At 31.1% G+C, this 10,243-nt stretch overlaps 1 long non-coding RNA gene across 5 annotated transcripts; it reads left to right on the top strand.

Annotated features, from left to right (window-relative positions):
• LOC108662511 lies at positions 1,689–3,930 on the top strand. 5 transcript variants are annotated; one of them, XR_001928390.1, is made up of 4 exons: positions 1,689–1,784; positions 2,444–2,553; positions 3,385–3,452; positions 3,890–3,930. It is a non-coding gene; the product is annotated as an uncharacterized LOC108662511 (long non-coding RNA). The 5 variants fall into 5 exon arrangements; XR_001928391.1 differs by having other exon boundaries at positions 3,385–3,456; positions 3,890–3,925; XR_001928388.1 differs by lacking the exon at positions 3,890–3,930 and having other exon boundaries at positions 3,385–3,528.

Consider the following 10,243-nt stretch of genomic DNA (forward strand, 5'->3'; position numbering starts at 1 on the left):
AAAATTCAAGTACTCATGTACAAGTAAGGGTTTGGTGATGAGATATGACATAGGGTTGAATTACTCCAATATGAACTTTGACTATAAAAATTTGATTTATATAATACGTGTTGTTTGGGGATGATGCCAACTAGTGGTTAACTCTCATACGAGAATGGAATATGTGCAATCGACTTCATGTAATTGAAAGTGTGAAAATTTGTCTTAATTGTCATAAGCTCATGACTTAAAATGGATGATTATGGATTTAATCTTCGTAGGTAAAAAGGGCCGAAGGAAGTTGATGTCAGAAATATCTTGATAAATGATACTTTGATTTTAAAGTATACTTGAGGGGAGATAAATGTTTATTTTCATCTTCAGATTGATAAACTAATGAGGCCATGAGATCTAGTGTTTAGAGAAAAATTTGAGGAATCACAAGTTGAATATGTTTGTAGGTGACGTATAACTAACCAGTTGGTTATGACCTAGGAATTTAAGGATTGATTAAGTCCATAAGGATACATCCAAAAGTATGTTTATTTGTTTAAATGTATTGTGGAAATAGTCGAGATCTACTTAATAAGTATTTGATCATAAAAATATGAGATTTTCTTTTTGAGAATATGGTTACTAATGGTTACCAAATTTAAATTATCTATGATGCTAAATATATATATGGACAAATAAAGAGTGTTTGATCCTTATGTATTATGAAATGTTTGAATAAGAATTGTAGTGCACACCCCTTTAGGAGAAAAATTGATTTGGAAGCAGTTATAATATGGAAAGAGTATTCTGAAGTGGGAATTATTGATTGTTGACAAGTGATAAAGGTAGCGTAACGATAAGAAATCCCATTAGAGGCTGAGTTGCATGGATATAAGAGACTTTGAGAGATAGTTAAGGAAATGGTATCAAAAAATGTAATCTATAGCGTAGTTAAGCCGTACGTGATAGACTAATATGATTAAGAAGATTGAAGCTACATAAATGTGAGGTAAAAATAAATATGAGGATACGTATAAGAATGAATAAGAGCATCCCAATGGTTAAAGTATTGAGGATGAATGCTCGAATGGAAGAGATGACATGGGAAGTTGAACCTTAAATAAGAAGACAATACCCCACATTTTCTTAGAGTTCAGTAAATGAAATTTTGAGGTCAAAATTTTATTTTAAGGGGGGTAGTGCTGTAAAGTCCGACCTTATAAAATACTTGTCATGACATACATGTGATGGATAGCATGTTTGCATGCTAAGAGAGTCTCGAAAAATTTACAAAAGTCAGTATTGTACCTAGAGGTACAACAAAGTTGATTTAAGCTTCGAACTAGATCAAATAGAGATTTTAGGGTGAAATTGAAAATTTCAAAGTCCTAGAATGACTTAGAATGGTGATTCGAGGTTCGAGGATCAATTTGGAGTCAAACAGAAAATTTCACTATCTAAGGGTAAAATGGTAATTTTTCCACCCCAGGGGCAAAATTGTAATTTTACACACCCAACACTTGTCCAGCACATGGATTTTACCCAATATTATCATGGATAATTGAAACAATTTATATGGTGGAGAGAGAAAGCTTAATAGTTAAGAAATAACACATGGACCAATGGTAAGGTGACACATGGCAAAATCTCATCCATTAATTATTTGGCTTATAAATTAACACAAATCAGCCCATTTTCTCTTTATTATAGCCGGCCATAGCAAGACCAAAGAGAGGAAACGAAAAACAAGAACCTTAGGTGGGAAAATTCAAAGGAAAATTGGTGGATTTCAAGGAATCAAGCAATCAAAGGTAAAATTTCTTGATTTTGACTTGTGATCTACATTTCCCATGCATTTCTCCTTATTGTCCATGGTTAGATTTCATGTTTTCATGGTGAATTCATGGCTGGTCAAAATGGGTATGGAGAGAGAAAGATGTTGGATTAATTTGATTTTAAGTTATGTTAGTGTTTTTAGTTAGTTTAGCATATTTAGAAACAAACCAAAAAAAAAGAATTCATTTTCCCCCATCACCATCAATGGCCGAATTTCCTAGGGAGGATATTGTGGTTAAATTGATGATATTTCATGATATTTTGGTGATATTTGATGTTTGGTGAGACTAGAAATTAAATGGAAAATTTTGGTGTGAAAATCTGAATTTTTACCTAATGTATAGACATGTGTGATTATTGACCCGGGACTGATAAATTGAATCTCATTCGCAGTCACTGAGGTAATTTAGGTATAATTGGAGTGTAAAAAGTGAAAGAAATTGATTTGGAGTTAAATTGGAGGTTATAGCCAATTACACCGAGAATAGTGCGAATTAGGTTGAATATTGTATTTAAACGGTTATTCGGACATTTTGCATCACATTTCATGCATTCGTATAGATTTATAGAGCTTGAAATAGTTTATGATAAATTGACACAATTTATTGAAATTCATGTCACGTATGATGTATAGGTGGTGAACCCTCTAACAAGAGTAAAGAGATTGTGCCCGAAGATCGAGAATAAGAGTATATCAAACTCCTAGTACTGCAAGTAACCTTACCATCATTTTAATTATCTAAAGTATGCTTTCATTCGATTTTGGTGAAATTTTATGAAAATGAGTTAGATGGCTAAGTTTAGGTTTTGCAAACAAAAATGTGTTTAAATGAAAAGATTTTATAAATTGTCTTGAAACGAAATAACGATTTTGAAAATAAAGTAATTGGAGACCACCGGTATGTTGTAAATTTATGATTGGAAACTGATGGCTTATGTTATATTGCTATTGTGTTGGCATGACCGGCTAGGCTATGTTTTGTAAATTGTATGAATTGTTTTATTTTACCCTTGCAGGCTGGGTAGTAAAATATTAGCCCTGTCATGCTGTTAAAATTTTATTGTATGGTGGGTTAGCTTGCTACAGTAGGCGGATTCTGTGGACCAGCCTATTAGAGGGGCACGGAATCCGGATATATATATATGTACCTTGGTCGGAGAGGCGCGTAGGGTATCTCCTGATGTATGGACAGAGTTCACGTCACGCTGAACCACCTCATGATGATGAACTCCGCTAACGCCAAGGAATGACTGTGTTTTTTTTAAACTAAAAATATGTTTACATGTATACGAACTTTTTAACAGCCTTGGCGGACTCAGTTAGATGCCCCGGCCAAGGTATCCTCAAGAATGATTTTGGCATGAGCCAAGCTTTTAAGAAATTCATAAGCCATATTGATTACGTGATTTAAATAAATTGATTTCATTTGGTTTAAATAAATTGAAAGATGATAAATTACAATTTGATGAAATGTTTTAATAGTCTCGTTTTACTCTCTTTTAGATATTTTAAATGATATTTGTTTACTCACTGGGATTTTATAATCTCACCACCCTTCTTTCCACCCCTTTCAGGCATCAGGATAGTCTGTAAATAGCTCATTTCATTGAGGACTACAATTGGATTGGCATCCTCAAAATATGTAGGTTCGATTCTTTTGATACTTCTAGTCATTCGTGGGCCCACGTGTCACTGTAAATTAATTTTTGTACTCTAGTTATCTGTACTACTGTATGTAAGAATTTATTTTGCTTTTACACTGTAAAAATTATTTACGCAGTGTTCTAAAAATATTGTTTTATATGAAAATAGAATATTTTACCTAATATTTCTTTTATTTTATTATTATATCCGAATAATCATAATTTCGTTTTAAATGAAGATTTTAGGCTTTTAAACTTATTTTTAATTATGAATTATGTGTTTTGTATTCGTAAAATACATTATTACTGGTTTCGAAATTTTTGAGAAAAATGAGTAAAATACCCTTGTGAGACGAAAATTTTTATTTTATTTGTTTTAAGTCGAAAATAGCTTAAACTCTTTTAGAACGTGATATTTGGAAATGGTTACTCACAGGAGAAATGAGAAGCTGATATTAAAGCCTTGCGGGGTTCCGCTTGACATTCCGAGTAATGAGTGTCGATTGGGACATCGCGGCGGTTGTTAGGGGCTCGAGGGTAGTTCTGGGTCGTGACAAAACCTACTCAGCTTATTTATATTAAATACCATTTAAGTAAATGTCCTCTTTACTTTTTATTCTATATTGACTTAAGATATTTAATGTAAATAAGCAAACAACTCCCCATTTGGAGTCAATAAAAATATTAAAAAAATCAAAATCCAAAACAATCAAAATCTGAATTTTGGTTTCAAAAACTAAATCGAAAAAGTTTGACTAAAATTAAATTTACAACTCCCATTTACCATAGCAAATGTACACCAAAAATTATGAAAAAATCATTTTTTGTCATCTAAAAATCAAGGGAATCATTACTGCTATTTTTTATTTTCAAAAGATTGTTCTATAAAAATTACATATTTTAACCCCTCCTGGACTTAGAAAATTTTTTACTTCAAAAGTGAGAAAATTTTTTACTTCAAAAGTGACAAATAATCAAAAGTGTTAATGAATTCTTTTGAAGGGTAAAACTAAGTTTCATAGTCAAAATATGTAATTTATATGCTCACTTAAGGATTTCTTAACTTATCCTCTTAGTCAAGGTGGGATTTCACATTTACCAAATGCACTTCTCATGGTGGGTCATGTTTAGTGAACTTGCTCTCCTAAGCAAGCATCTACATTCTAGTTCCAAGTATCTCCATACTTCAATCTGTGAGATCGATTGTTTACTTTCAAAGTAAGGAACATAGAATGCATCAATCTCTAAGCATCATCAATGTCCAGTCTCAATGATACATTGATTAGGAACATTTTGAGATTATGCTTTGATGCATAGGGATCTTATAATTGCAACCCAACCCATTACAGTTCCTTTTCAAGGCATATTAATCTCATGGACTTCATTTAATTAGACCTATAACTCATTATAATTAATATCTTATTGATGAAGAAAAATGTCTAATCATTGAATATGAATGATATCGTTGCATGCTTGGAACAAAGCCTTGACCAATCTCAATTGACTGCAGGGCTCATCCCAACACCTTTAGGTAGATTTTTTTTTTGTATTAAAATGAAAATTTGAATTTAAGATATATGATTTGGAATATATCATTTGTAAGTCATTTATAAGCTTTGATTTAGTGAATTATATATCTTTTGGTACACTTAATAATTTATAACCATCATAGAAGATAAATATGTTCTCATATATAGAAAATAAGTGTCAAATATATAGTATTTAAGTCATATGAATTATCCTACCTCTTTTAAAAGATCAAAAGATGCATGAAATGTTTAAAAAATTCTAGCCCCAACATAGATTCCGGTATGGCATTACAAAACAAAACCAAATAGTAAACAAAAGACCAAATCATGTAGAGAAGACAAACACGTTAAGAAAATGAAAACAAAAGGAACAAAATATATAGGAACCAGCAAAGCTCAACAAATAAAAACCAAACCATAATGACAATAGTGGCAATAGGAGAAAAAAAGAAAATAGGCAAGAAAGTAAGGAGAAAATAATAGGCAGGAAGGTTCTTGGATGGATTAAACATAGCAAAAATATCAAAATAAATGAATTATTTTTTTTACAAATCCCAAAAGAACCCCAAGCAAAGCAAAAGAAAAAATTTGACAAGACCAAAAGAGACTTGAAATCTATAAAAAATTTTAGCAAAGCCCAACATATATCTAGTATGGCATTACACAACAAAATCAAATAGTTGAGCACGTCACCAAAGCCCAATTGACAGACAGCATAGCAAGAAGCCATTCGGCATTCATCATCTGTTAGAAGTTGAGCTTTCAAATTAGAAAGTCGAGTAAAGCCAAAAATGCCTATGATTGATAGCCAAGCCCCCAAAATAAAAACCCAAATAAAGCCAAAAATAGTTGCCATACATAGCCAACAAAGCCTAAACCCAAAAGTTTTATTGCCTTGTTTTCTTATACCTTTTTATGTCCACCATTCCTTAAGAATAAGTTTTATTATATTATTAATAGTTGTAAAATACCCACATTATGAGTTTCTAACAATTATTCATTATATGCAACAAAATCATTATTTTAATATCCACAAAAAGCTTTTCTTAATAAATATTACTTATTATGTGCATTAAAACCTAATTTTGAGAAACTCTTTCTCTTTTCTCTATTAACTATTAAAACCTTATCTCAAAATATGCTCCCTCTAGCTCTTTTCTACTCACTTATTTTCTATGCAGCTATTCTTTATCGTATTTCTTCTCTATACTTTATTGCTTCTCTATCTATTCTTAGTCTTACTCTACTACTTTGGTAGTATGTTTACTGTAGATACTTGATTTTAGTTAATACCTATTCTCTAAAAAATTATTTTATAGCATATACATAAATTTCAAATATATATATATATGTATGTATATATATGTATATTTGTGTATATATGTACATATATACACATATATACATATATATATGGATGCTTCATACATATCCAACAAGGGTATTCAGTATTTGAGTAATCACTTTTGAATTTTATCAAGATATTCAATTGTTAAATTTAATTTTTTCCTATTTTAAAGTGTTTCTTTAATTTACTATATTTTTAAAGAATATGAAGAACTTTATGTGATAAATCTCATTAAATAAATCCGCTGTTAGAAGTAAGTAGGATTGTTGGTTAATTGTAGAGCACATATCTGTCGTGTGAAGAAATTGTAATCATTGTTAAGTAAAGTCAATTAAATAAATCAACAAATAAAAGTAAATTCATTGTTAAGCATGCTTGGTTCACTAGAAAGAATAGAATGAGAATAGAATAGCCATTCTAAGAGAATAGAATAGATGAAGAATAACTATTATGTAGATTGGTTCATGAGAATGAAATATAATAAAATTTGCTATTATTACTTATTCCATTGTTTGGTGGGTAGGAATAATTTTGAGAATGGTTAAGGAACAACGGGTAAATGACAAAAATATCCTTTATTAAAATTTAAAGATTTTTTAATTAAAAAACAAAAAAAACTATGATGAGAAATAAATACTCTTTATTAAAATTAAAAACTTTCTTTTCTTAAAAGATAAAAATATTCTGAGCAATAAAATTAAAATAACTTTTACTATAATTAAATAATATTTTCACCAAAATACNTATGATGAGAAAAAAAATACTCTTTATTAAAATTAAAAACTTTCTTTTCTTAAAAGATAAAAATATTCTGAGCAATAAAATTAAAATAACTTTTACTATAATTAAATAATATTTTCACCAAAAATACAAACATATTTTTATTATAATTTAATAATATTTTGTATTAGAAGATAATTAAACCTTTTTATTATAATTAAATAATATTTAATATTAAAAGATAAAATATATTCTTCATTAAATTTAAATAATACTAAATAATATTCTTTATTACATTGATTATATTCAAATAATAATATTAAATAATATACTTTATAATATTTATTATAATTAAATAATATTAATATATTAAATAATATTTAAATATTTTCATTTCCCTTTTTGGAAAATGAAGTAAAAATTTTGTTTCTCTTGTGCTTTAAAGAGAGGAGTGAGGAAGAGAGAAAAAAAATAGGTTTAGTATTTTTTTGTAAGGTAATTTTTTAATTGTAAAAGGGTATATTTGTCTAATCAACTTTTTTGTCTATTCCCAACAATTTAGAATAGCCATTACCAAGGGGGCCTTGGTAATGACTATTCAGGCTTCTCTTGAAATAGCTATTCTTCAAAATAATCATTCCATTGAACCAAATGAAACTTTATCTCAAGAATGAGAATAAGAGAGGAATGGCTATTCCATTCTCCCCAACCAAGCATGCCCTTATAAATAGCTGTGCATTTTCCTAAGAATTGTTTAGTTGGTGTCATATTGAAGTATTCTTACGATGCCATGAACAATGCCCAAAAACAAAAAGAAGGAAAAGTATATATTGCTATTGGCCAATCCATATTCCCAAGTGAACGAATCAGTTACAACGAGTTGCAGGTAAAACGAAGAAATCGTTGCAACTATCATAGCAATCTTCCGCCGAGGCCCATGCCATCCAAGGCAAGCTCCTCCAAATCAGTGCAATTTTGCAGTGCAGCGAAGAACGGATAGAGATTGGAGTTGTTATCATGACTGGTCATATTGTTAAATGATAAATAAAGATAGGCAAGTGTAGGCAGCTTCGCTATTAAGTCTGAAGGTAGTTCCCCAGATAGAAGATTGTACCCCACGTCCAGATTAAACAGTGAAGTATTAGTTAAGGAGGCAGGAAGTTGTCCTGTAAATTGATTGTTGTATAAATTGAGGGACCATAAATTTGGACAATTTCCGATTTCTGCGGGAATTTGACATGTTAAGAAGTTTAAAGAGAGATCTATAACTCTTAGTTGAGTGCAGTTGGAGAAAAAAGAGGGCGGCAGCGGACCTGTCAAATTGTTCATATGAACAGAAAATACAGTGAGGTTGGTCAGGAGGCCGGAACTGTCTGGTACTGGACCATTTAAGTTGTTGCCATCTAAGAAAAGAGTATGGAGGCGTCGGAGGGATGAAAGTTGAGGCGGAATGGTTCCGAAGAAGTGATTTTCAACAAGGTTTAAGACTCGAAGGCCTGTGAGATTTGAAATGAAGGGCGAAATCTTTCCCACAAGTCCAAATCTATGCAGGTCGATTTCTGACACACGGTGGTGGCGATTGTCACATGTGACACCAGTGAAGTTGCAAACAGGGACAGCATTTTCCCAGTTAGAAAGTGTGGATTTTGGATCATATATTGACCTCTTGAATTCCAGAAGTGCAGCCTTGTCTTTGAGTAAAGAATAGTGTTGGTGATGATTATAAGCTGAATCCGCATTGCCAGATACAGAAACCAAATATCGGAGTAGAAGAATCGAGAGTAATATAATGAGTGCCATGATGAGGTATTAGCTGTTATATCGGGGGCTGTGTACAGGGTATTAGCTGTTTTTAGCAAGGAGGTTTCGTAGGAGTGCTGAGTATAGGGAGCTCGCTGTCATTGGCAGGGAGGTTTTCTAGTATCTTTGTCTCGGCTTCAGGACCCTTTGAGGCATTTTGTATATGTTGTTAAGGCTATGAGGGGTTTCCTTGTTCTTATAGGGAGAGTTACGCTTTGATGGTAAACTCTCTTTTTAATAAAATCACGGCTTATAAAACAAATCGGCATGATGAAACTTCCCTTTGTGGGAGTCACTTTCTCTTTCTTTGCCTACCTTCAACTTGCTTCATAATAGTTACAATAATAATAATATAATAAAAGTTGCGGAGTTGTGAAGTTGCAACCAAGAGAGAGAAGAGAGTATGATTTCTTCTGAAGTGGTTTAAGCGAAGGTGGAACTAGATTTTTACTGAAGGAGATTTCAATAGGGGCAATGATTTTTAGGGGGACTAGCATGCCTTTCTCATTATAGCTAGTAGGGATTTGCAAGCTTGAGTGGAGTTTCAACCCAAGGGATAGCCATTGAAAGGGCGGAAAAGAATTGTTACAATGGAATCGATTTGAATGCTTTCTTGCTTTAGTAGGACATCAAGCAGCTCAAATCTAAGCCAATGGAATATCATGTCATAGAAGCACTCGATATGCATAGGAGAGAGAAACAAAGTTGACAATTTTTTATTAATGTTTTCCATAAGTTTTAATCATGTTGCTAATAAAATATGTTTTTAAAAAGTCACAAAAAATTCTTAATAGATTTTTTTTTGAAAAATAAAATTAAATTATTTCAATTCAAATTTAAAATTTCTAATCATAGTCTTAATCTATCTTTAACTTTAGGTAAATTTAAATCATTAAGGCAAAATAGCTAAAAAGACCTTGAACTTTTTTTTTATTACATTCAATCAAACCTTTATACTTTTATTTTAAACCAAATAAGTCTTATAACAAATTGTTCGCTAACTGTCGTTTGTAAAAGTGCCATGTGTCATTGTTGTGATTGGTTGTGTTTTAAGGTATCTCTTCAAGGGATCCTTCTTGTATTGTTTCATAGAAAAATCATTATGCCTTTCTCCAGAAAAAAACTGTCGTGTCATTTTATACTAAGTAATACTAACATAGCATGTTGACATTTAATAGAAAATGGTGACATAATATATTAATATGATATGATGACGTTATCATATGGTATTTTCATGTTCTACACCAATATCACATTATTGTCACATCAATATCATATAAGCTTAAAATATCAAAGTACCCAATTAGTGCTAGATTAGGGATATCCAGCACAACCAAACCAGCCCATTCTAAACTCTATCCATTTTGAGAACATAACATTTTATCAATCCTTT

The sequence above is a fragment of the Theobroma cacao genome, chromosome 6, assembly GCF_000208745.1.
Source record: "Theobroma cacao cultivar B97-61/B2 chromosome 6, Criollo_cocoa_genome_V2, whole genome shotgun sequence".
NCBI classification, from domain to species: domain Eukaryota; kingdom Viridiplantae; phylum Streptophyta; class Magnoliopsida; order Malvales; family Malvaceae; genus Theobroma; species Theobroma cacao.